Genomic DNA, 27,362 nt, shown 5'->3' with positions numbered 1-27,362 from the left:
GGGGGCCTGTCACCCAGCACGTGCGCCGGGGCTGTCCCGGGGGTCAGGGGAGGGAGGCCAGCAGGCCGGCGGGGTCCGCCCCGACCCCGACCGCGACCCCGACTCCGATCCGATCCTATCCCCAGCCCCTCTCCGGCCTTTCCCCTTGCGCCCTGGCTCGGCTGACTCGGCGAGCAGTAAGTTCGTAACTGCTCTCCGAAGCCGGGCGTGCATGGGATGGCAGAGTTGGCGTGCGTGCGTGAGTCCACCAGTGTGGCCTGGGCATGTAAGGTGCGCGGAGGGACTGGACCTTCTCATCAGGTGCTGAAGGTGAGGGTGGAGCAGGAGGCGAGGTTCGGTAGCAAGAACTTCCAGGCACAGGGCTGTAGTAGGCCCCTCTCTTAATGGTAACCAGGACCGAAATCGGGTTTCACAACCTACTTGTTTTAGGGTGGAAAAACTTGAATTTCCACAGCCAAGTGCCACACAGTTGCTGTACCCGGGGCCATCCCGGGAGCTGTGAGATAATGAGCCGGGAGACTCTCTGCTCCACCCTGGGTAGGTGAGCTATTCTAGAGGAGCATATCTGATGAGGACAAGAAGTCTCAAAAAGGCTGTGTGGTGTGTAGAGAAGGGGAGGGACTCTACTGTTGAGGCTTCAGTATTTTAGCACTTGCCCAGCACCTCCTTCTCTCTTCCAGCTGCCTCTTGAGTCACTGCCCGGTTTAGGGAGCAGTAACATAAACCAAAGAGTTGCCTCCAAAATACGCATTCTGAGGAGGATTCAGTCACCGATTCAGATCCAAGCTTGAAATTTTTACGTGGCATGTGAGCCTTCCGTGTCATCATGACTTACTAATTTATGTGAATGTAGAAATGCAACGACAAAGACTGGGCTGAATCTTAATCATTGGCAAATGGTGTGCATTATCCCCAAACAATTATGTGGTCGATAGCATATATACTCGATATGTACAAAGATTTTCTCAGAAATTAAAAGTCTTTCTCTGAAGCAGTTTTCCTGTGGGGAGGGGGAAAAAACACCATAGGTTCTAATGAATACATCATACATCGCTGATATTTATTATACTAATAACTGAAAGTAAATTTGAGGCCTTTGGAGACAGTCGTTTGTATTTGGGAATACAAAAAAAGATGATGCTGATGAGAAATTAGTAAAGAATCCTGAGGTTTATGGATCCTCAGACAGGAAGAAGTAAGAGGAAGGTCAATGCAGGATCTTACAGGGATTTGGTTTTGTAGTTCTTATTGCTTAAATTTGCTTCCAGGTGGCAGCTGTAATTGCAAGGTGACTCACATACAGTGTTTATATTCACCTGAGGCCGACCTGAGTTCTAGTTGAGGTTCTTAGAGCTCTGTCACTGTATCCAGCAGAGCCTGAATTACTAGATAGTTAACACCCTCAGAAAGCCCTGTTTGTATATTAACTTTAGACAACCTTATTATTAAAAGTGTTGCTATTGTTTAGGCAAAATTTAATTTTTGCAAAATGGTTTATAATAATTTATTAGGCAACATTGAAGACTTGCTTCTGAATAAAGTCTGTAGGTTTTATAAAGGAAATCAGTCACTTAGTGGCAGCTACAGACAAAGCTCACACTTTTTAAAAATTAACAAAAGTAGGCCGGGCGCGGTGGCTCAAGCCTGTAATCCCAGCACTTTGGGAGGCCGAGACGGGCGGATCACGAGGTCAGGAGATCAAGACCATCCTGGCTAACACAGTGAAACCCCGTCTCTACTAAAAAATACAAAAAACTAGCCGGGCGAGGTAGCGGGCGCCTGTAGTCCCAGCTACACGGGAGGCTGAGGCAGGAGAATGGCGTAAACCCGGGAGGTGGAGCTTGCAGTGAGCCAAGATCCAGCCACTGCACTCCAGCCTGGGTGACAGAGCGAGACTCCGTCTCAAAAAAAAAAAAAAAATTAACAAAAGTAAAATGATGAAAAGTAAATTGGATTCCATTGCTATCTAAACTCTATATTCCAGTTTTTCTGCCTTTTAAGTAACCAACACTGCTTGTGGTAGAATTCTGAATTTATGAAGTCCCTTACAGAACATTTTTCTCTGTACTAAAACACAGCTTGAGAGTCTGTTATCTGAACTCTGGGTCTTTAGGTCTTTCTAGAGCCAAGTTTCAGGTCTATGTACAGATGAACAATTCTGAAATACACTCTACACACTGAGGAACCTTCAGTAACACCACATTACCTACAGAATAAAATCCAAATTGTGTCTTGCTCACCACAGGTTGGTTTCAGTCTTTCTTTTCAGCTTCATCTCTTATTTCTCCGCTTCAGGGACCCCATCTACTGTCCCCCAAATGTACTGACTCATTTCTTTTTCAGAGTCTTTGACTACACTCTCCCATCTTTTCTTCACCTGTCTGATTCCAGTCAATCTTTCAAGACTCAGCTCATTTCAAACCTCCTCAGAGGATCCTTTCCTGACTTCCACTCTCCTAGCCGTCATTGTGAGTGTCATTTATTAGGCTCCTCAATCGCGAAGGCTACTTGTGATGTAACTTGCTAAGACCCCTTCTTCAGGTCATCAGAGAGAAGCCTTTCTAGACTTCTGTCCCCCTGATTTACCTTCCCCTTTTCACCCTCCTTCTAAAAAAAGACTAAGATGGGTTTAGGAACAAAGGTCCAAGTTATCTTTTAGAAAAAAGAAATCAAGTGTATATTTTGATACTTGATTCATTTGTATTTGTTTCTGTACTGTTTTTAACAGGTCTCTATTTGACCCATATTGTGCTAGGTTCCAAATAAGAGGTAACTCCTTGTCCTTGAAATGGCAAACAAGCCTTTTTCACTTGTCTTACCTTTTTTCAGGGATGCTGTAGAATCAAGTATAGAGTAGGTAGTCGAACTAATTGACCTATAGGCCTTTCCAACTGTAAGAGGTCTGTGAACTGTATGAGACTCCCAACTAATGTACAAATTCCTTGAGGGCACAATCTGTATATTGTTCATATAATCCAGTTTTTTCAGCTCTTGGGTTGTGACCCATTTGTAAGTCATGAAATCCATTTAGTGGGCCATAATTTGTATTTTAAAAAATAATGTGGCAAAGTATAAAAGCATAGAAGATATCCAAGTGAATCACTCAAAAGAGGGGTGATTATTATTTTGTGAAATTTTTATTTGAATGACAGACACATGTCTATGCTTCACAAAGTAAAATATATTTCTTCTGTAGGCCATTGTCAAAAAAGTTTGAAAAACATTCATATAAGCCAGTCCAGACTAGACTAGAAGGCAACTCAAGAAATAGGTGTTGGATATATAAATGACAAATGACTAGTACTGCCCACGGTAGCTTTTTTTTTTTGAGACAGTGTCTCGCTCTGTCGCCCAGGCTGGAGTATGGTGGCATAATCTCAGCTCACTGCAAGCTCCGACTCCTGGGTTCACGCCATTCTCCTGCCTCAGCCTCCCAAGTAACTGGGACTACAGGCGCCCACCACAACACCTGGCTAATTTTTTGTATTTTTCATAGAGACAGGGTTTCACCATGTTAGCCAGGATGGTCTCGATCTCCTGACCTCGTGATCTCCCCGCCTTGGCCTCCTAAAATGCTGGAATTACAGGCGTGAGCCACCGCGCAGGCCTTTTTTTTTTTTTTTAAATACAGATGCAGTCTCATTATGTTGCCCAGGCTGTTCTCAAACTCTTGAACTCAAGTGATCCTCCAGCCTTGGCCTCCCAAAGTGTTAGGATTACAGGTATGAGCCACCACTCCTGACCACAAGACAACATCTTAACTGTAAAAATTAAACTCTACCATATTTTAAAAAGCTGAGATAGTATAAATGTTTATAATAAAACATAAAACCAACATTTCTCACAAGTCTTTGTGACTAGTAGAGACTGTAGTTGTTCTGTCCAGATGTAAGTTTGGTATATCAACTTGGTGCTTAGCAACATCGATATTTAATTTTTAAAATTTTTGTTAGGAAGAGGTAGTTTTCAGATCTCAGGTGTCTTTGGGAAGGAATATTTTTATATTTATATCTCCAGCTTCATTCCTAGCTTTTCTTTGGGATGCTAAAATTGTCCAGCTGGACTTGGGCCTGGTTGGGATTGGGAGAATCCTGGAGAGCATGGTTCTTGGGTCTGAACAGTTGGTCAGCCGATTGACTCCAGGCAAATCATTTAACTTTTGCAGCCCCTCAGGCATGTCATGTTTAAGTGGGGATAATGACATTGGCCTACCTGCCTGCTAGAGTTAATGTGTGGGTCATGAGATAACGAATATAACAAATATTTGGAAAAGTACTGTGTTGAAATATTTTAAAATAAAATTTAAATCCCTCTTCATTTAGAAAGGATTTGAGGCAGCTAAATGCAGAGGTATAAGATGGTTTTTTGGTTATGATTGTTTCTGAGCTGTGACTCTGTAGTCACTTTCTACTCAGCCCTGCATTCCTCTGTAGCTCTAGGCAGACGACTCTGAACATGGCTTCATATTGGCCTTCCATGAGTGGGTGAAGGGCATCTGGCAGTTTTACCTGCTATTCTATGCATGTTTCTCCAGTGCTTGCTTATTTTCCCCTTCTGCAAACATTCCGTTCATGCCATGGCCATTCAGTACAGTCCTGTAAGCAAGGATAGGGGTGGCACACCAGGTGGATTTAAGCGCAAAGACAAGACGACTGCTTTGCCACAGGCGCCTTTACAACCAGCAGTTGTACACAGTTAGACATATTCACCTTCCTCTCAGTGGAAAACAGTCCTCTTCTCAGTAGCCGTCTCACGTTTTTGAGACCCATTTGGTATAAATAACAATGTGGCGGGAAATTTCCTGAAGGAACTGAAATGAACCATATAAATGAGATCGTTCTTTTCCTACCACACAGCTGGGATAGACTACTTAGTTTGTACTTGCAGCTCTGATTTTGCAGTATGGGTTGTATTTAAAAAAAAAAAACAAAAACATTTAACTCTCAGCTATGGGTACAAAGATAGTCACTAAAGCATTATTATTTAATTTTATTTATTTATTTATTTTTGAGATGGAATCTGGCTCTGTAGCCAGGCTGGAGTGCAGTGGTGCAATCTCGGCTCACTGCAAACTCAACCTCCCAGGTTCAAGTGATTCTCCTACCTCAGCCTCTCCAGTAGCTGGGACTACAGGTGCAGGCTACCATGCCCAGGTAATTTTGGTTTTTGTTTTTTTTTTGTTTTGTTTTTTGAGATGGAGTCTCGCTCTGTCGCCTAGGCTGGAGTGCAGTGGCGTGATCTTGGCTCACTGCAAACTCCACCTCCTGGGTTCACACCATTCTCCTGCCTCAGCCTCCAGAATAGCTGGGACTACAGGCACCTGCCACCACACCCGGCTGATATTTTGTATTTTTTTTGTTTTGTTTTGTTTTTTTTGAGACGGAGTCTTGCTCTGTCGCCAGTCTGGAGTGCAGTGGCGCGATCTGGGCTCACTGCAAGCTCTGCCTACCGGGTTTCACCCCATTCTCCTGCCTCAGCCTCCGGAGTAGCTGTGACTACAGGTACCCGCCACCACGCCTGGCTAATTTTTTGTATTTTTTAGTAGAGTCGGGGTTTCACTGCATTAGCCAGGATGGTCTCTATCTCCTGACCTTGTGATCTGCGCGCCTCGGCCTCCCAAAGTGCTGGGATTACAGGCATGAGCCCCCGTACCCGGCCTGATTTTTTGTGTTTTTAGTAGAGATGGGGTTTCGCTGTGTTAACCAGGATGGTCTCGATCTCCTGACCTTGTGATCTGCCCGCCTCAGCCTCCCAAAGTGATGGGATTACAGGCGTGAACCACCACGCCTGGCCAATTTTGGTACTTTTAGTAGAGATGGGGTTTCACCATGTTGACCAGGATGGTCTTGATCTTTTGACCTCATGATCCGCCTGCCTCGACCTCCCAAAGTGCTGGGATTACAGGCATGAACCACCACGCCTGGTTGCATTATTATTATTACTTTTTAATTTTGAGTTAGGGTCTTACTCTGTTGTCCAGGCTGGAGTACAGTGGTGCAGTCATGGCTCACTGCAGCCTCAACCTCCAAAGTTCAAGTGATCTTTCCACCCCAGCCTCTTGAGTAGCTGGAACTACAGGTGCACACCACCACACCTGACTACTTTTTTTTTTTTTTTTGTAGAGGCAGGGTCACCCTATGATGCCAAGGCTGATCTTGAACTCCTGGGCTCAAGCAGTCCTCCTGCCTTTGCCTCCCAAAGTGCTGGGATTACAGACATGAGCAATTGCTTCTGGCCTGAAGCATTAAGAGCAAAAAGAAAGTGCTAATCACCATGTGCTGACATGGATATAGTACCAAGATATGTTATTAGGTGAATAATGCATGTTACAAAACAGTGTGCCTAATATGATGCATTTTGGTAGATAAATTTATGTATATATGCACATTTTTTCTCTGGTGGGAAAGAAAAGCATAAACAGGGTTTCTCTTTGATGGATGGAGTGGGATAGGAAGGGGAGAAGTTCTTATTTTTCCATTTAATACTACTCCTTAGTGTTTGAATTTTACAGCTGTATACAGTATTAAGTATTTCTAAAAAGTGCCAAGGGGTTATTTGGGTTGTGAGATTGTATATAATTTGTCTTTCTTTTTATATTGATGTTATGCTTCTAAAGCACTCGTTTTTAAAAGAACACTCAAAAAACATCAAAATGTTCATAATAAAAACATGCCATAATAAAAACATGCCAGATAAGGCAATGTTATTAAGTATATTTGACAGTTAAGTCTTTGTTTTTCTAAAATCTCCTTCTCATTACCCATACCTCTTATATTCTCAGATTGCCATCTCTGCACACACCTACCCCATCTCTCATTTGGTTAAGTTCATCTGGGGAATAAAGGGCAAAAAGACATTCCTATTTATTAACTTTGAAAAGCAGATAAATAATTAATAGCCCCAGGAGTCCCTGCATAGACTCTAGCAGCAGGCCCTTTGGGCAGTCTTCCTTCTTCTCAGTTTCAAATGTGTTGTTCATCCCTCTGGCATTATGATAATCACAATAATCAATGGTAAAACACAATTATGACTGTTAACAACAAATTCTAATTATCATAAGAAAATGTTTCTGAATATGTGTATGCATCCCCTGTAGAGGTAATGGATCAATAACTAGGCATTTAAAACTGAAAAATTTTAAAGACTGTAGTAGATTATTCATAAAGTTTAAAAAATTGTTGAAGGGATGTCGAGGCTTCTTCAGTTAATTATTATTTTTAAAAATTATGCTCTTTACTAAATAATACTAAACGTATAGGCAAACATGAAATATTATAATAGCCTAAATTTTAAAAAATTTATTGAATGAAAGACCATGAATGTCAGTCATTACCAACAAAATGCAAAACAATAACTCAGCTTTTTGTGGCTAGTGGAGGGGTGCTTGGCCAACTGAGGACTAACAGAGTTTGGGAGATTTGTTGATTCCCTTAATTGTTTTTTTTTTTTTGAGACAGGGTCTTCCTTCATCGCTTAGGCAGGAGTGCAGTGGCACGATCATGGCTCACTGCACTCACCTTGAGGTGGGCTCAAGCAGTCCTCCCACCTCAGCCTCCCGAATAGCTGGGACCACAGTCACACACTACCACACCTGGCTAACTTTTTGTAGAGACGAGGTCTCCCCGTGTTGCCCAGGTTGGTCTTGAACTCCTGTGCTCAAATAATTCTCCTGCCTTGGCCTCCCAGAGTGCTGGGATTATAGGCAAGAGCCTGGCCTCTCTTACTGGGGTTTGAATCATCACACATAAGAGTAGCCTTTCTCTATAAATTCCTGAAAAATAAGGATGTACATTTTCTGCTACACCTCCGACCCCTTATTTCAGAATGTCTTTTTCTCTGTCCCCAGATTATTGACAAATACTGTGGCATAGAAGTAGATGTTTTTAAGGTTTAGCCAAAGTGTCAACAACGCTGTTCTTTTTCATTTTATTTCCTAGTGTCCACTTGTTCCATTCTTAGCCTTTTTTTTTTTCCCTGCAATGGCGTATGTCCACAGCAGGGCTTCTGTGATAATGAAATAATAGAGCTAACACTGGGAAGACAGGGTTGTAAGTGCTTTACATATATTGTACTCTTTTAATCTTCCCATCAACCTTATTAAGGCTGTATTTTCATTAGCTGCATTTTACAGGTGAGAAACTGAAGCACAGAAAACTTGAGGTCATACAGCTGATGTGTGGCTCCAGAGTCGTGTTCTCAGCCGCTTCATTACATGACTTTTCGGAGACGGCTTGTGTTAGTCTGAAAAGTAGCCACTGTTTAAATTCCTTATGGGTTAAAAGAAAAAATGGAGCAAATCGTATACATTCATTTTTGAACTTTTCCCTTTTTGGGTATATGAAACCTCGGCTCCTCACCTTTGAAGCCTGTCTCATTTCATTAACCTAGTTAGTAGTAGGTAAGTATGCCCGTTAGGGACACTAAAAGATTTTCTTTCCTCCAGAAGCTATCACAGGGGGTACCTGGATGCTTTGTGCCAAAGGTATAGTTCATTTCTCCAAGAAATCCTTGTTGAAACAGATATTATGTCCAGTAGGGATAGCACACTAAGTTAGGCGTTAACTTGGAGATTTATCAGTTTAGGACACTTCACCTTGAAATGGCAAAGGAAGGTGAGAAGGAGGAAATGAATTTTCTTTCCCTGTGAATTGAGAAGCCTCCCAAATCTGGAGGGCTTCCTGGGCGACACAATAAATCAGAAGGCCCTAGCCAGGTTTATATTTACAAGTACTTGCATCTATCTAATGAGGGTTTCTAAACTGTGTAGGCCTGTAGTAGTCTAGATCCCTGCAATAAGAGCCAGACTTGATTTATACAGGAATTCATACTTGATTACTCCATTAGCAGCTCCAGCTAGGTCAGCTGGCAAAGGAAGCCACAGAAACCTAACTGAGATGAGGCTTGATAGCATAAGCTTAATATTCGAGGGACAAGACAGGAAAGGTCAGCTCAGGGAGAATATAGGAGCTTCTTTTAAGAGTCTTCTGTTTTAGACAAATCAGCCAGGCTACTTAGAGCCCTTACCTTGGCATATACCCCAAAGAATATAGGTAAATGATTGCTCTGCCCTATCTAGGTTCATCTAGGTTCTTTTTTTATATATATATAATATAAAATATATATATTATATATAATATATAAATAAACATGTTATATATAATATAATATATAAGTAAATATATATAATATATAATATATAATATATATAATGTATAATTTATATAATATATAATATATAAATAAATATATGTATAAAAATATATATATTTATATATTTAGGCTGCTTCTCTGAGAGTAGACACACTGTCGCCTGTGCTGGTCAGTGTGCAGATGTGATTTGGGATGTCCTCTGTTTCAGAGACTGCTTGATAGTGAGGGGATAGCCAAGATGATTTCTTGAGGTCCCTGTAGCCTAGGGATTCAGTGTTTATGGAATCTGCCTTGCTATTACATAATGTTATTTGATTAGCCCAGGTATGGGCAGAAGAGAAGAGTAATAAATAGGCAAACAGATAAAACCTTGGATTTGTTCTAGATTTTTAAAAAGTTTTATTATGCAGTATTTTAAACATACATAAAGGTAAAGAGATGATGTAGCAACTCTCATGTCCCCACCACCGTCCAGCTATGATAGCTATCAACTCATCTATGCTTGTGTTATCTGTCCTCTCTCCTGATTATTTTGAAGTAAATCCAGGATATTATTTATTTATAATATATTTACTTATATTTCAGTATGTAGCTCTAAAAGATAAAACCTCCTTTTGAAAATATTGCCTTAATACCATCATCACACCTAAAAAATTAGTATTGTCATCAGATATGCAGTTAATCTCAAATTTTTCTGACTGTCTCACCATTTCTTTTAACAGTTGGCTTGTATGAAGCCGGATCTAAAAAAGGCCCACGTGTGGCATTTGGTTTATTTTATTTTATTTTTTTTTATTTTTGAGACAGAGTCTCGCCCTGTTGCCTAGGCTGGAGTGCAGTGGCACAATCTCGGCTCTCTGCAACCTCTGCCTCTGGGTTCAAGTGATTTTCCTGCCTCAGTCTCGCGAGCAGCTGGGACTATAGGTGCATGCCACCACACCCAGCTAATTTTTGTATTTTCAGTAGAGGCGGGGTTTCACCATATTGGCCAGGCTGGTCTCAAACTCCTGATCATGTGATCCACCCTTCTTCACCTTCCAAAGTGCTGAGATTACAGGCATGAGCCACCGCGCCCAGCTGTTTTTGTTTGTTTGTTTGTTGTTGTTTTTTTTTGAGACAGAGTCTTTCTCTGTCACCCAGGTTGGAGTGCAGTGGTGCAATCTCGGCTCACTGCAACCTTCGACTCGCAGGTTCAAGCGATTCTCCTGCCTCAGCCTTTTGAATGGATGGGATTACAGGTGTGCATCACCATGCCCGGCTAATTGTTGTATTTTAGTATAGATGAGGTTTCACCATGTTGGTCAGGCTGGTCTCAAACTCCTGACCTCGTGATCTGCCTGTCTCGGCCTCCCAAAGTGCTGGGATTACACGTGTAAGCCACCATGCCCGGCCCCAGTTTTTTTTTAGTAAACATCTTTATTAAAGTATAATATGTAGAGAGGAGTATATACATCCTTAATTGTACAACTCGGTTTTTTCTAGTGAACATACCTGTGAAACCATCACCCAGGTCATGAAATAGAACATTACCAGGACCCCAATAGTATCTTATTGTAGTTTTAATTTGCATTTCTCTGATGACTAATGGTGTGTGTATATTAATACAAAAGTGTATGTATATGTAGGTCTACATGTAGGTCTACATATATGTAGGTCTATATACATTTTTTTGCTATTTGGATGTTTTCTTTTGTGAAGTGCTTTTTCAAATCTTTTGCTTGTTCCTCCTCTTTTAAGATTGTGTTGCCTTTTGGCCGGGCGTGGTGGCTCACACCTATAATCTCAGCACTTGGAGAGGCCAAGGTGGGTGTGTCACCTGAGGTCAGGAGTTCAAAATCAGCCTGGCCAACATGGTGAAACCCTATCTCTACTAAAAATATGAAAATTAGCTGGGCATGGTGGCACATGCCTGTAATCCCAGCTACTTGGGAGTCTGAGGCAGGAGAGTCCCTTGAAACTGGGAGGCAGAGGTTGCAGTGAGTTGAGATCATGCCACTGCTTTCCAGCCTGGACGACAGAGTCTAGATGTTGTGAGTCCTTTGTTGGTTGTATGTACTGCAAATTTGTTTTCCCTTTGTGTGGTTTGCTTTTGCTTTCTTAATGTTGTCTTGATGAACAGTAATTCTTAATGAAATCCAGTTCATCAGTTGTTCTCTTTATGGTTTGTGCTTTTTGTGTTTTACTTTAGAAGTCATTTCTTGTCTGCAAGGGCATAAAGATATTCTCCTGTGTTACATCCTCTAGAAGTTTCAATGTTTTGCCTTTCATGTTTATGTCTACAACCATTCTGGAATTTAGTTTTCTGACTGGTGTGAGGTAGGGGCCACAGTTCATTGTTTTTCCATGTGAATGTCCACTTGACCCACACCACAGGGTAAAGAAAATCCTTTCCCCTCTGTCTTGCAGTGGTGTTGTTGTAAATTAGAGCACTGTACATGTGTGGGTGTGTTTCTAAACTCTGCTCAATTGCTGTATTCACACATCTTTATGTTTTAACTGGCAGAAGTTTGTGCTAATACCATACTGACTTACTTGCTGCTGTAATCTTATAATAAGTTTGCCATTTGGTAGTATAATTATTTCAACTTTTTTTTTTTTTTGTCAGTATCGTCTTGGCTATTCTTGGCCCTTTGCACTTCATGTAAAGTATAGACTTATCAATTTCCACAAAAAATTTTGTGAAATTTTGATTGGAACTGCATTAAATCTTTGGGTCAATTTGGGGAGACTAGACATCTTTATAACATCGAATCTTTGTGTCTAGGAATATGGCATGTTTCTCTACTTATATAGTTCTTTAAGTCTTTAATTTTTCTTAGTAATGTTTCATGGTTTTCTGTGTAGAAGTCTTGTACATCTTTTGTTAGATTTATTCCTGGTTATCGGATGTTTTTTGATGCTAACGTAAATGGTATGTTTAAAATTTCATTTTTCCTCTTCCTGTCCTAATGTTAAGACTGTCAACAGGGACTTCATCATCAAAGATGAACGCCCACATCAGTAGTATTCTTTAGTCTTGAGTTAAGGAGCTTCATTTAAGAGTCTACTGTTAAAAGACTCAAATTAAGTCTAAATTCCACTTAGAAATAATTTAACGATACAGCTGCTGTTTCATTTTTTTTTTTTTTTTTTTGAGATGGAGTCTCGCTCTGTCACCCAGGCTGGAGTGCAGTGGCCAGATCTCAGCTCACTGCAAGCTCCGCCTCCCGGGTTTATGCCATTCTCCTGCCTCAGCCTCCCAAGTAGCTGGGACTACAGGCGCCCGCCACCTCGCCTGGCTAGTTTTTGTATTTTTTTTTTTTAGTAGAGACGGGGTTTCACCGTATTAGCCAGGATGGTCTCGATCTCCTGACCTCGTGATCCGCCCATCTTGGCCTCCCAAAGTGCTGGGATTACAGGCTTGAGCCACCGCGCCCGGCCGTGTTTCATTGTTTTTAAAGGATCAGATTTAAATTCCCCCTTTGGAAGCACTGGGAAGAGGGGGATTCAAAGAAGTCTATCTAGATGAGGAGAGAAAGAGTCTTCTGGGCAGAACTCATCCTAAGGGAGCTGGAGCCAGACTGGACCCAGCTGAGCCTGTAACAAAGCCCTGAGGGAGAGATGGTAGATGGTGTTGGTCATTCATTTGCCTTCTACCCTGGGTGCCCATGGACTCATAGCTCATCTCAGTCCTTTGCAAGTAAAAATGTAAAGAACTTTTAGGAACTGTGTTAGGGTTATCCCGAGAGACAGAACCAATAGGATAGATCTAGATCTATAGATATATGAGAGGGGGTTTATTAGGGAATTGGCTCACTGGATTCTGGAGGCTGAGAAGTCCCTCAATAGGGCATCTGCAAGCGGGAGCCCCTGGGATGCTGGTAGTGTGGCTCAGTCCAAGTCTGAAAGCCCTAGAACTAGGGAAGCTGATGGTGTACTTCTCATCTGAAGTCAAAGGCCCAAGAAGCTAGGGGGCTGCTGGTGTAAGTTGCTGGTGTAAGTCTTGGAGTCTCAAGGCCAGAGAGCCTGGAGTTCTGATGACTGAGGGCAGGAGGAGGAGAGTGTCCCAGCTCCAGGAGAGAGGAAATCCTTTTCTCTCCTTTTTTTGTTCTATCTGGGCCCCTAGCCAGTTGGATGGTGCCCGCCCACATTGAGGGTGGGTCTTCCCCACTCAGTCCACTGACTCACACACCAGTCTCCTGTGGAAACCCTGGCAGACACGCCCAGAAACAGTGCTTCACCAGTTCTCTATTCCTTAATCCAGTCAAGTTGGCACCTAAAATTAACCATCATAGTGGTAATTTCAGAAAACACTGGACATAAGCTGTACCTGCCTTTGATGTCATATTACAAAGAGGGCATTGTCCCTTACCTTATGATAACCCCCACTGCTTTGGCACCTTATGGCAGGACCACCAGAGGTATCCTCATGGCCAGTAGGAGTGATGGTAGTAGAAATAATAGCTGGCATTTATTCAGTGCCTGCTCTGCTTCAGGCGCTATTATGAGTACTTTATAAATATTAACCCATTTAATCGTCACAAGCACCTCCACAAGGTAGGCTAGAGGTTAATGAAAATAATAATAATAATATATATATTTTTTTACCAGGGTGGAAACTAAGGCACAGAGGGGCTAAATAATTTGCCCAGGGTCACACAGCTCATCAAGGGCAAAGCCAGGATTCCAACCTAAGCTGGCAGTCACTAGAGCCCATGCTCTTAACATTATATAGTCTTTCACTAGAGCCCATGCTCTTAACATTATATAGTCTTTCACTAGAGCCCATGCTCTTAACATTAGTCTTTCAAGTGGCAGCAGCAGATGGGGGCGCTGGAGTAGGAGAAAATGGATAAACTCAGCCAGGCATGGTGGCGGATGCCTGTAGTCCCAGCTGCTTGGGAGGCTGAAGTGGGAGGACTGCTTGAGCCCAGGAGGTTGAGGCTGCAGTGAGCTATGATCGTGCCACTGTACTCCAGCCTGGACGACACAGCAAGATCCTGTCTCTCAAAAAACAAAAAAAAACCATCAGAAATAAACTGGACATCCTCACAGAGTGTCTTGATAGATAGCCGACTGTACTTGCTTTTGAGCACCTGTGAGATGTGCCTTGAGGACTGTCAGAATTATCTTGGAATGGAAGTGGGGCTACTTTAGAAGAGGCTGGGGTTAAATTAACAGTTAAAGTCAAGAAAAATGAAACATAGGGGAGGTAATTATAATTTGATCTTTAGATCAGATTCAGACTTAAGAAATACTACATTCATTGATTTTTTTTTCAAGTTTGTCACCTTAAAGTTTCCTTGGAGTAAGTGGGATCATGACTTCTGGTCTGTTCTTTCTCTGAGGTGACAGGCACATCTATATTTAGACCAATAGTCATGTGTTCGTGGTGATGGATCAGTGTGTGCCTCCCAAAATGGCCGTGCAGTGCAATCCCACGTGTATTGTTATGAACAGATAAATCACCAGCACTGCAGATTTGATGTACACACACCAGAGGGACTTCTGTACGCATTTACTTATTCAGCAGATAAACTCATATTTATGCTAGGACCATAGATAGCCACTTGGGCAAGTGTCCATGAGCTCACGCAAGCAAGCAGACTCAGATTCAGTCAGCTCACAGGCAGAGTGAATTTAGAACTCCAGAGGCCTTGTGCCTGCCTGAGAGCTATTCATTTCCATGAAGAATGTCACAGTTTCTCCCACTGACACGAATCAGAAACTGGGATTCTCTTTTTTTTTTTGAGATGGAGTTTCGCTCTTTTTGCCCAGGCTGGAGTGCAATGGCATGATCTCAGCTCACTGCAACCTCCGCCTCTCGGGTTCAAGCGATTCTCCTGCCTCAGCCTCCCAAGTAGCTGAGATTACAGGTGCCTGCCACCACGCCCGGCTAATTTTTTGTATTTTTATTAGAGATGGGGTTTCACCGTGTTGGCCAGGATGGTCTTGATCTCTTGACCTCATGATCCACCTGCCTTGGCCTCCCAAAGTGCTGGGATTACAGTTGTGAGCCACTATGCCCAGCCAAATTCTCTTTAACCCCATTCATTCTTTCACCTCCCGCATCTCCTGTGTTACTAAGCTCTATTGATCCTACCCTTTTAATAGCTTTTAATCTGTCTCCTCTCATCTCCATTGCCACTAATAGTTTGGGTTTACATTTTTTTCTTCCACCTGGATTGGACTATAGCTTCCTGAATGTTTTGTTCCTTTCTCTAATTTGTTGCTGTCACTGCTACCAAAATTATCTTTTTTTTTTTTTCCAAGAGAGGGGTCTTGCTGTGTCACCTAGGCTGGAATGCAGTGGGGCAATCATAGCTCACTGCTGGCTTGAATTTCCAGGCTCAAGTGATCCTCCCACCTCAGCCTCCTGAGCTGGGACTACAGGCATGCACCACCACCCCCGGCTACAAAATTATCTTTATAAAGCATGAAACCATTATGTCACTTCCCTACTTAAAACTGTATAAAATGATTTCAGTGGCCCTCACCGCTTAGATGATAAAATCTAAGGTCCAGGTACTGGTCTGCATGGCTCCATAAGAACTGGCCTATGCCTCTCTTTGGAGGCCCAGTCTCCCTCAAGTCCCTCACCTGTGGCTCCAGTCACACCAGACCACTTGGGGCTCCCGGAACCCGTGGCTTGCTTTCAGACTCGGTGCCTTTGTTGCAGTGTTTCTCAGATGCCTTACCTGCTACCCCTCTTCTCATTCTTGTCCTTTTGGCCAGCTCTTAACTTTCCTTAGAGATTACCCTCATACCCAAACCCAGATAGTATAAGGGTAATCTCTAGGGAAAGTTAAGAGCTTGAAATGCTTCTTCAAGCATTTCTTCTACCACATTGTATTCTGTAATGCCTGCTTCCCTGGTGGGGACCTAGTAGGGTCCTTGAAGGAAGATCTTACTCCTCATCGTATTTCCAGTACACCACAGGCACTTTGTGGATATTTGCTAAATGGATTCTTCCGTTCATCCAACCGTCCATTCGTTCTTTCAACACACACACACACGTGTATACACATACACATACACACACACACACATACACATATGTATATATTATTGGGAAGCCCCCTGGGCCAGAATAGGTTCAGGGACTCCCTCAAAAAATATTTTTTGAGCGCTTGTTGTATGTAAGACACTTCTAGGTGCTAGAAATATGCAGTGAACAGGACACAAAATCTTTATTTCCATGGAGCTTATATTCTTATAAGCTTACACAAACTTATATTCTAGTCTTATATTGTGTCTTCCAGGGAAGACCAGTAAAAAGAAAGAAATAAACAGGAAATGTATTAGGTGGTGTGACGGTGTGAAGGTGTGATGTGCTAGGCAGAGAATTAAAGTAGGGTCACATGATACAGTGCTTGGGAAGACCCTGTCTACTTAATGCCCAGGGAGGGCCTCTCTCAGGGGTACCCTTGAGGCTGAGATCTGAATGAACTGCTCTTGTGAAGATCAGGGTAAAGAGCATTCCAGGCAGAGGGAACAGATAATACAAAGGACTTAGGGTAAGAATGAACTGACTTTTAGAATAAACACCCTGGTTAGCTAAAGCCAGGGCATTAAAAGGACACAATGAAGAAAACGCCTTTAGGGGGAGATAGAACTGAAGAGAGATCATAGCTGGTTCTGGAACCAAAGGTAAATTATTCTTTAAGACATAGTAGATACTTATTGGCAGCTGCTAATAGCAAAATTAAAAAGGTCCTGTTCATAACTGATGCACAAAAGTACTTAGGAATGTAGGGAGCAGACACCCCTTCCACATTTCACTTGGAGCCATGCAATCTGTGTCATGATGGCCTGTGTGAAGAAGCCACCAGTTATAGTTCATGTGGGTTTCCATTATTCTTTGGGCCTTCACTTTGCCAAAGGCACACAGTTAATATAACCACAAGAATGTGAACACTTTTATTTGTTCTGAAATATGCTTTTAACCTTTACAGTGGGAAAGGCCCTTAATTTATCTATTCCTTGTTATTTTCCAGCCTTACATTTTCTATTTCCTTTCTGTGCTCCCTGAAAAACGAGATGCCATGTCTAAAATCCCGTGTGCCTTTGTGCAGGGCAAAGCCATGTCCTCGTGCACAGTCATGGGGCATGGCCGAGGATTATATAAGAAGAGCTGTTCCTAGTGCAGTTGGCGCCTGCAGGAAACCATGATGTGGCATCTACAAAGCTCATCGCAGGTAGGCTGAGCATGAACTTGCTAAGCAAGATCTGTGGCTCAGGGCAGCCTCTTGGTCAGCTTTGTTCTGACTCAGAATTATTCCCTTGAAACGCTGGGTTTGGGTTCAAAAGACGCAAGAGTTCTGTTTCATAGAGGGGTGCTCCTGCCGGAGTCATGATGTACTAGAGATCCACACTTTTTTTCTCTCCCCAGTGGGTGGGTAGATATTAGAAACTGGATCTGCTCTGATGAAAGTGTTCCAATTCTTGTGGTTATATTAACCAGATAGCTTGGTCACACCAAGGCCATGTCTAGACAATGTAATAGAGCCTGCTATGGCACAATGATCTAGTTTTGTTTTTCATTTAATTATGTTCCTTGTTATTCTTGTGAGTATTGACTATCTAGAAAACTTATTCATCCATATGCCATATTTTAGGATTGAAAGGAATTTTGGACCTCTAAACTTTTCAGACAATGCAACTGAGTCACAGAATGATTAGGTCTTTGGCCCAGGGGAAGAAACTAGGTTGGTATCAGCTGGGTTTAACAGTCTTGGCTCCCTGACTTCCAGAACAGTTCTATCCCCAGTCAGATTGTTTCTAGTTAGTAAAGGAGGGTAGCAAAGTGGTGACCTGATGACTTTTTCTTTTAAGCTAATAGTCCATATTTAAAAATTAAAAGATTACATATAGGAATCCGGACTTCTGGTTTCTCAAATGAAGATTTGGATCCACACTTCTGAAAAACAGATGGTTGGCATTCACAGTGGCTTCTGCTTTTATACAGGTTATGTGCTTTTCAAATTACCAGAGTCGCCATGCTTCCCTATTGCCTCCCAGATATTGAGGTTGACTGTCAGTTGCCATTTGTGGTACTATTGTATTTATTTTTACTTTTGAAATTCATCCATGTTACACTATTATTTTTCTAATAGTAGAATTAAGACAAAAGTGAACTATTTCCTTTATCACTATCTTTTCTTTTTTTTTTTTTTTTTAGATGGAGTCTCGCTCTGTTGCCTGGGCTGGAATGCAGTGGCACGATCTCGGCTCACTGCAACCTCCACCTCCTCGGTTCAAACAATTCTCCTGCCTCAGCCTCCCAAGTAGCTGGGATTACAGGCGTGCACGACCACGCCTGGCTAATTTTTGTATTTTTAGTAGGGACGGGGTTTCACCATGTTAGGCAGGCTGGTCTCAAACTCCTGACCTCAAGTGATCCACCCGCCTCGGCCTTCCAAAGTGCTGGGATTATAGGCCTGAGCCACTGTGCGCAGCAAAGTGGACTGTATTTCAAGAAGAAATGGATATTTTAAAAAGTAAAGTGTTGGCCAGGCACGGTGGCTCATACCTGTAATCCCAGCACTCTGGGAGGCTGAGGTGGGCAGATCACGAGGTCAGGAGATCCAGACCATCCTGGCTAACACAGTGAAACCCCATCTCTACTAAAAATACAAAAAAATTAGCCAGCTGTGGTGGCGGACACCTGTAGTCCTACCTACTCGGGAGGCTGAGGCAGGAGAATGGCGTGAACCCAGGAGGCAGAGCTTGCAGTGAGCGGAGATTGTGCCACTGCACTCCAGCCTGGGCGACGGAGCGAAACTCCATCTCAAAAAAAAAAAAAAAGTAAAGTGTTTCAGGGCCAAAAGAATATAGTTTAAGATTATGGCCGGGTGCAATGGCTCACGCCTGTAATCCCAGCACTTTGGGAGGCCGAGGCGGACAGATCATCTGAGGTCGGGAGTTTGAGACCAACCTGACCAATGTGGAGAAACCCCATCTATACTAAAAATACAAAATTAGCCAGTCGTGGTGGCACATGCCTGTAATCCCTACTACTTGGGAAGGCTGAGGCAGGAGAATCACTTGAACCCGGGAGGCGGAGGTTGCACTAAGCTGAGATTGCACTCCAGCCTGGGCAACAGAACGAGACTTGGTCTCAAAAAAAAAAAAAAAAAAAAAAAAAAAAAAAAATATATATATATATATATATATATATAATATACACATATAATATGTATATATAACGTGTGTATATATATTTTTATTTTAGGGAGACACAGTCTCTCTCTGTCATTCAGGCTGGAGTGCAGTGGTGTGATCATGGCTCACTGCAGCCTCAACTTCCTGGATTCAACCCATCTTCCAATCCTTCCACCTTAGCCCTCCTGAGTAGCTGGGTCCACAGACATGAGCCACCATGCCTGGCTTTTTGTTGTTGTTGTTTTGTTGGAACAGTTTCTCACAATGTTGCCCAGGCTGGTCTTGAACTCCTAGGCTCACACGATCCTCCTGCTTTGGCCTCCCAAAGTGTTGGGGTTACAGGCGTGAGCCACTCTACCTAGCCTCAAGATACTAAGAAACAAATGTATTTGGCACCTGTAGTCACTGGAGGTTGCAACTCTTATGCTTAATTCTAACACCATAATCAGAAGAACTTTGGATATTTCACTGTGAGATTGTTGTATACCTTTAACAAGGTTTAAAATTTTTTTTTTTTTTTTTAATTTTTAGAGATAGGTTCTTGTTATGTTGCCCAGATTGGAGTGCAGAGTACAGGCTATTCATAGGCATGATCAAAGTGTACTACAGCCTCAAAACTGTGGGCTCAACCATCCTTCTGCCTCAGCCTCCTTAGTGGCTGGGACTACAGGTGCACTGATACCTTTGACAAGTTTTGAGAGATTTTCGTAGCATTGAGGGGAGAAGAAAAGTGAAACAAAGAGAAGAAATGGGACCCTTCTTTATCCTCCCTCCCCTCAGCAGAACTATTAAAACCCGAGATCAGTTTGTTTAGACACTGAGTCATATTGTCCAAAAGATTGTACATTAAGAATCTCTTTGTTTTAACCTTAGGCAGAATTATCTTGAACTGTTTGTTCTAGTATGATGGTAATCATGGCAGCACAGCTACTGGGGAAATTAGAACTGAGATTTCCTCTCTTCCGTTTGCTGAAATAACAGCAAAATTGCTTGAAGAAAATGCACTACATTATTCTAAGAAGTAAATTACAAATAAGCAACACCCAAAATATCCCTCACTCATGGTTCCTTCAGTAAAAGGTGCTATGCTTTATCTACTCAATATTGTAAGTAGTATCGTTTATAGGCTCATTTCTACTAGTGAGTTTTTTTTTTTTTTCCCCAGATCTCTGCTTCTAGCTGTCCTTCCACTCTATCAACGAATATTTCTTTTACAAAGCTAGGAGGCTCAGTAAGGTTAAAAATAATTCAGCTATATTGTGTTGAACATAATTGAAATGTCATAAACCATCCAGAGAGCAGGAGAACCAGTTCTCTCTTGTTTCTATTGGACTAGTCTGTTTACATTTCTGGTCCTGTCACTGAAGCTTGGACTGAGAGACCTGGAAAGGAATGTTTCCTCTGGAGTTTCGACAGGCACAGCTATTTGTCACTGCCTCAGAAGCTGCGTGGCTGCAGGTGAGGAAGGCTGCCCTTATGGGAGGGATAATTACGGTCAGTGACCTGTCTGAGCTTGGCCTCACTCTGCACCCAAGCTCGTGACTGGCTCAGAAAGTCTTCTGCTTCTGTGTTCACATCAATGATTTCCTTCCTTGCTTTCTAGAAGAGAATTGGCCTCTGGTACTGGTGAAGAGACCGGATATTTTCAGTCAGGCATTTTACCTGGCTGAGTGCAGGGCTTGGAGGTGGAGTCGCTTGTGGAAGGATTAACTAGAGGGAGGAGTCACTGTCATTAGGATACCATACACATGGCAAAACCAAATATAACCACCCACCTCCTCTGACTCACCTACTTAAAGCATGAATAACCTGGAGGGGGTGGTGGCAAGCAGGTACAGAGATGCTCCTTGACTTTCAGTGGGGTTGTATCTCAATAAACCCATTGTAAGTAGAAAATATTGTAAGTCGAAAATGCATCTAATCCACCTACCCTACAGAACTTCATAGCTTAGCCTGGCCTACCTTAAACACGCTCAGAACACTGCAGTAGCCTACAGTTGCGCTAAATAATCTAACACAAAGCCTATTATATAATAATGTTGAATATTATGTAATTTATTCAATAAATTAAATACTGTACAGAAAGTAAAAAACAGAATTGTTGTATGGGTACTAAAGGGTGGTTTCTACTGAATGCGTATTGCTTTCACACCGTCATAAAGTTGAAAAATTGTAAGCTGAACCATCGTAGGTCAGGGACCATCTGTATTTGAATGAGTGAGGTGGGGACCTGAATCCACCCTCCTCCTCCCCTCACTACCCCATCCTCAAAATACACATTGACCGGTGAAGTCTGTCTTGGCCTTGTGAAACCCTTATCATCCGAACGGCCTAATGAAGTAGAACCTGTGACTGATAGGAAGACTTTGGAGAGGTTTGACTTACCAGGAATCTAGTAGATCCAGGATTATCCAAACGTCACCAAACAGTTCAGTGCCCAGAGAGGAGGCCCATTGTTAACCCTTCCTTGAGGTAGACACACCCAGTGTAGATGAGGTGATTCTGGATGGTCCCTGGCCATGGCTTAGTCTGACCCTACTCAGGAAGAGAATATAATAGGAATAGCATTATGAGAGATTCTTTCTGTTCTGTACCCCTTATATGTTATAGGATAATGGAGAAAAATCTCAATTACCATATGCCACATTAAAGCAACAGTTACTATATCAGTCATGGTAAATGAATGGAGGTCCAGATATAAACATTGTTTTACCCCTTTATATTTTTATATGAAGCATTTGGCTTGAACCTTATGTTTGAAACATCAAACATAGTGTATTGTCATATTGAATATGAATACTACTAGTGTTTTAATAACTAACATTTTATTATATGTGTGGCACCACAGGTGTATCATTTTAAATTATATATGGCATTTAAAGTGTATAGTGACTAAAATAACTCCTGTTGCTTCATGTGGTCGATGTGGCATGTGCCAGTTTAGCAGATGTGGTTACTCAACTCACATGAAAAGGTCACCTTAATCTGTCAGAAATCATGGAAGTCACATTTCAAGTAGGATTGAAACATGCATAACATAGTCCATGAAGAAGGGAACTCTTTTCTTCCCCGCTCCCCTCTCCTCACACCATCTCCTACTTCTTTTCACAAGCTCTGCATCGTTCCACAAAAAGCTCCAGTGTGTAGGGGGTCTGAAACCTGTCTGATCCCTTCCTTAGCCTCATAACTCAGAAATGAGATGTGGTCCAGGGAACAGCCTAGACAAGTGCCAATGGGACATGTAAAGATTCCCCTTTTCTTTAAAGTGTTTTTGGAGACAGGGTCTCACTTTGTTGCCTGGGCTGGAGTGCAGTGGTGTAGTCATGGCTCACAGTAGCCTGGACCTCGCGGGCTCAAGCCATCCTCCCACCTCAGCTTCCCAAGCAGTTGGGACTATAAGTGCGTGCCACCACGCCCAGCTAATTTTTGTATTTTTTGTAGAGATAGGTTTGCACTGTGTTGCTCAGGCTGGTCTCAAACCCCTCACCTCATGAGATCCTCCCACCTCGGCCTCTGAAAAGTGCTGTGATTACAGGCATGAGCCACTGTGCCCGGCCAAGGATTCCCCTGTCTTTTTGACACTTTTCACCTGTGCCCTCCCAGGGAAGACATTAGCTCACTCTGGAGCCACTTGTGCCATTCTCGTGCCCTTCTTGCACAAGGCCTTGTCCTAACTGCTTCACTCTCCTGGTCTGCCAGTGCAGACATCAGTGATCCAAGAAGATACAGGAAGAGGCTTGTGTGGGAGTCACCTGGAGCCCTCCATGGTATGTTGGCTCTACAAGAGCTGGGCATGTGGTGCCAGGTAGTGGGAGCAGCAAGGCCACCCTGCTCAGGCCTCTGCCCTGGAGGAAGGGTGGCGTAACCGCCCCTGGATGACAGCCTGGATGTGGTGAGGGGAGATGGTCCACGCCCTGCTCTCAAGCATGGAGGTCGAATGTTTCTAGGTCAGCAGCTCAGGACAGCAGGCAGGTCAGGCCTGGTAGAGGAAGTGCATGTGAGGAGTCAATGGGAAGTGAGTAAGAGATGGCGGTGGTAAACTAGGAGGTGCTCCTACAAACAGAATTGAATTTTCCCTTTTAAAACAAGGATGGCTGTAGCTGAGCCCTCCTCTCGTGTGTGTGTGTGTGTGTGTGTGTGTGTGTGTGTGTGTGTGTGTCCGTGTCCTCTTCTGTTCTCCGCCCCTACTGAGGAAAGGAGATAGCTCTGGCTTCCAAAAGTAGCCTTGCAGCTGTAGGAGGACTGACTCTGCCTAGCCTTTACATTTCCCATGTAAAATTTAACAGTGCTTTCACAGAGCTGCTCTAAAGATCAAAGGGTACCCAACTGAATGGGAATCTGTGGTCTGAAGATTTTTTTTTTTTTTGTCTGTAGCTTCCCTTCCTCCCTCCCTGCAACCCTAAGTAGACGAAATATTGGGCCAAAGGGCCAAGGAATCCTGTTAAGGGAGGAATCTCGTGGTCTTATTTCCAGCCAGGCACTTTTCTGTTCTTGTAACTTTCCAGTCATAATTTTAGGGATTTGTTGATAACTCTGACACCTGGTGGTCATTTCAAAAACTGCACTCTGAAAGAATTAAATGTTCACTTTTATCATTTTTAGTTGTTTTTCCACCTCCAATGTCAGTGTCAATAATATGCATTTTATAAATTTGTGATTATTGTTAGTTGAATTATCTATAAGTAAAATTCTTACACATGCATTCAACAGAATACAGTAGGATAGAAAATTTCTGAAAGGTATACCAGAAGCTATACGTGGTAGTCCCTAGGAGTGCAGCCAGGTGTGGGGAGGAAGGAGACTTATTTTACTTTATACCAGTTAGTGCCCTCTGAAATGATCTTAAACAGAAATAATGTATTACTGTGATAATTATAGTGAAGTACTGCACTTGGGCAGGATATTCCCTTCCAGGGTTCCTACCCTCTCCTGGTTTTGCGTCCAGGGACCTCCTCTGTGCTTTTGAATGTATTAAGGAATGACGTATGGCTGGATTCACTCTGATCTCATTCACTGACAGTGGTGGGAGAGCCCAGCGCTGAGCAGAAACTGGTTCTGGGGCATTGTGTGGCCAGGGCACCAAAGCCAAGAAAGGTCCCGTAGTCCCTGTGTGGTCAGCAGCGAAGGCAGCAGTGCTATGTCAGTATTGATTCTTCAGGGGCGGGCTGCCCACTTCCCGAAGTTATGCTTAGCAGTGGGGCTCTGGCTCACTCCCTGTCCCTCAGCCTACCAGGTGTGAGGCTGCCAGGAGCCGATCCCACAAGGCTTGGCAAGGCAGATGCTCCTCAGCTCCTGACATCAGAGAGAAGGGCTGGGATTGTGGCCTGCGGTTGGTGGGCAGGAGAGCCTGGTCTGATGACAGCAACTACCCTTTGACTACCTTCTCTGTGGCTCTCACTGATTCCAACCGTTCCTTCCGCTGTTGAACAGACCTCCCACTACTTTCCTACTACTCCCCTAATGATAACATACTGAACTCACTTTTATGAATTTGTTGAGACCTTACCACTTTTCAAGTGTGTGTTCAGGAACAGTGAACTTTCGTCTTGCTCGGATCCACCCATGCACCCAACCCACCACGGGTATCAGACGCACTGGGTAGCTGAGTGCTCAGAGGAAGATGCAAGGTATTCAGAGGAAGTGTCAATGGGGTCTCCCAGTGCCTGTTTGGTCCAGTCAGGAGAGACCCTGCTTGCACTTCTAATACAGTCCTGGAAAGATGGGGCCAGAACTTAGGAGGGGAGCTCTTTGCAGCAGCTTTTCAAGAAAAGGGGAAAATTTTAGCACCATACTGTTACGTGATCCTTGTACCCAGAGGCCCTGTTCAGCTCCAGTGATCATCTCTCTTAGGGCACACCCTCCAAGGGGCCTAAATGTTACCCCAGGATTGGTTCCAGTGTCTATTATCTCTTTGACTCCGAATGGCCAAACACCTGACTTCCTCTCTGGTAGCCTGGCTTTTATCTTCTAGGACAACCAGGGCCCCCCTCTTTGCCTTTCCCTCTTCCTTCCTCCTACTGCTTAGATCAAGTCTTCAGCAGACATCATGTGACCTTGAGGATGGATGTCACATGCTGGAGGAAACAGAAGGCCGAAACCCTGATGACTTCACAGAGCTGCCAAAACAGTTCCTGACTGTTTACTCCGGGACTTTAACAAAGTGATGAAAATAAATCCTTACAGTATGAAAACAACTTTTCTATTCCATGGAGCCAAACCTCATTATAACAGATAACATGACCCTCAGCGACATCCAAGTATTTTCCTGTTCTCATCTATACTATGGCAAAGGGGCAAATACCTCTTAGTAAAGAAAGAAATAACAACTTATATCTTGGGCGAGGCATTTCTTCTGGTAGAACTCTGTACACAGAATAACATAGATCTGTTTGTGCTTATCTTTCTCCTTAGAATTATTGAATTTGAAGTCTTTCCCAGGGTGGGGGTGGAGTGAAGCTGGGATTTCATAAGCACATAGTAGTGTCTCTTAGCTTCCATTTAAATATGGGGGTAGAGATGTGGAGGGGCCAGAAGGATCAGAGAGGAGAGACAGGCTGGTCTGATTGCCTTTGTAAAATGCACATTTGAGCTTGTGCTGAGCTCAGAAAGAGCAAGGACAGGATTGAGGCTCTTGGTTCAGTTCCCCTGCACACCCTGGGCGGGGAGGGGATTGTTAGAGTCATGGAACCCCTATTTTTTTTTTTTTTTTTTGACAGGGTCTCGCTTGGTTACCCAGGCCGGAGTACAGAGGTTCGAACACAGCTCACTGCAGCCTCAACTTCCTGGGCTCAAGTGATCTTCCTGCCTCAGTCCCCAGAGTAGCTGGAGCTACAGCCCCACGCCACTACACCCGGCTAACTTTTGTACTTTTTGTAGAGACAGGGTTTTGTCATATTGCCCAGGCTGCTCTTGAACTCCTGAGCTTGAGTTTAAGACCAGGTTGCTCAAGTGATCCACCCACCTTGGCCTCCCAGGGTGCTAGGATTACAGGCATGATCCACCCCTCCTGGTTTATCTTTCTTAAACTTGGAATCATCTTTTTAAAACAGCCACAAGGTATAATTGATATACAATACACTGCTTATATTTAAAGTGGATAATTTGATAAGTTTTGCCATATGTTTACATCTGTGAAACTGTCACCACAATCAACAGGGGGATCATATCCATCACCCACAAAAGTTTTCTCAGGCCTCTTCCCCCTGAGAAAACCCTCCCCCTGGCAGCCACTGAACTGCTTTCTGTCCCTGCAGATTCGTTTGCATTTTCTTAAGTTTTATATAAACGGAATCGTAGAGTATGTGCTCTTCTTTTGTCTGTCTTCTTTCACTCAGCATAATTATTTTTTAGATTCATCTGTCTTGTGTTTGTCAATTCTTTTCTTTTTATTGATGAATAACATTCCATTGTATGGATATACCACATCTGTACAGTTTGTTTAATCCATTAACCTGTTGATGGACATTTGGATCACTTCCAATTTTTGGCTATTAAAATAAAGCTACTCTGAACATTTGTGTATGTGCCTTTGTGTTATTCTTGGGTATATATCCAGGAGTAGAATGTTGAATCATGTGGTAGGTTTTTTTTTTTTTTTAAGATATGTGGTCTCATTCTGTCACCCAGGCTGGAGTGCAGTTGCGTGACTGTGGCTCACTATGGCCTTAAACTCCTGGGCACAAACAGTCCTCCCACCTCAGCCTCCTGAGTAGCTGGGATTACGGGTGAGAGCCCCTGCATCCAGCCAGTTATTTTTATTATGACTTTATCCTTAATTCATTGTATATTTTATTTAATTTTAATTTTTTTTTTTTTTTTTTTTTTGAGATGGAGTCTCACTCTGTTGCCCAGGATGGAGTGCAGTGGGACGATCTCAGCTCACTGCAACCTCTGCCTCCTAGGTTCAAGCAATTCTTGTGCCTTGGCCTCCTGAGTAGCTGTGACTACAGGCGCCCACCACCACACCCAGCTAATTTTTGTATTTTTGGTAGAGATGGGGTTTTGCCATGTTGGCCAAGCTGGTCTTGAACACCTGACCTCAAGTGACCCACTCACTTTGGCCTCCCAAA

General features: G+C 43.1%; 2 long non-coding RNA genes across 3 annotated transcripts in view; both read left to right on the top strand.

Moving 5' to 3' along the window:
* LOC126937492 (uncharacterized) overlaps nt 1-27,362 on the top strand; it is an 88,138-nt gene that overhangs the window by 106 nt on the left and 60,670 nt on the right. The window lies entirely within an intron of this gene.
* Nucleotides 8-26,808, top strand: LOC126937489 (uncharacterized). Of its 2 annotated transcripts, none has more exons than XR_007719751.1 (2): nt 8-309; nt 26,010-26,808. It is a non-coding gene; the product is annotated as an uncharacterized LOC126937489 (long non-coding RNA). The 2 variants fall into 2 exon arrangements; XR_007719750.1 differs by lacking the exon at nt 8-309 and adding an exon at nt 22,423-25,475.

Source organism: Macaca thibetana, chromosome 1 (assembly GCF_024542745.1).
Source record: "Macaca thibetana thibetana isolate TM-01 chromosome 1, ASM2454274v1, whole genome shotgun sequence".
NCBI classification, from domain to species: Eukaryota; Metazoa; Chordata; class Mammalia; order Primates; family Cercopithecidae; genus Macaca; species Macaca thibetana.
The sequence above is the reverse complement of the archived record's forward strand: the minus strand, read 5'-3'. Positions and strand labels throughout refer to the sequence as shown.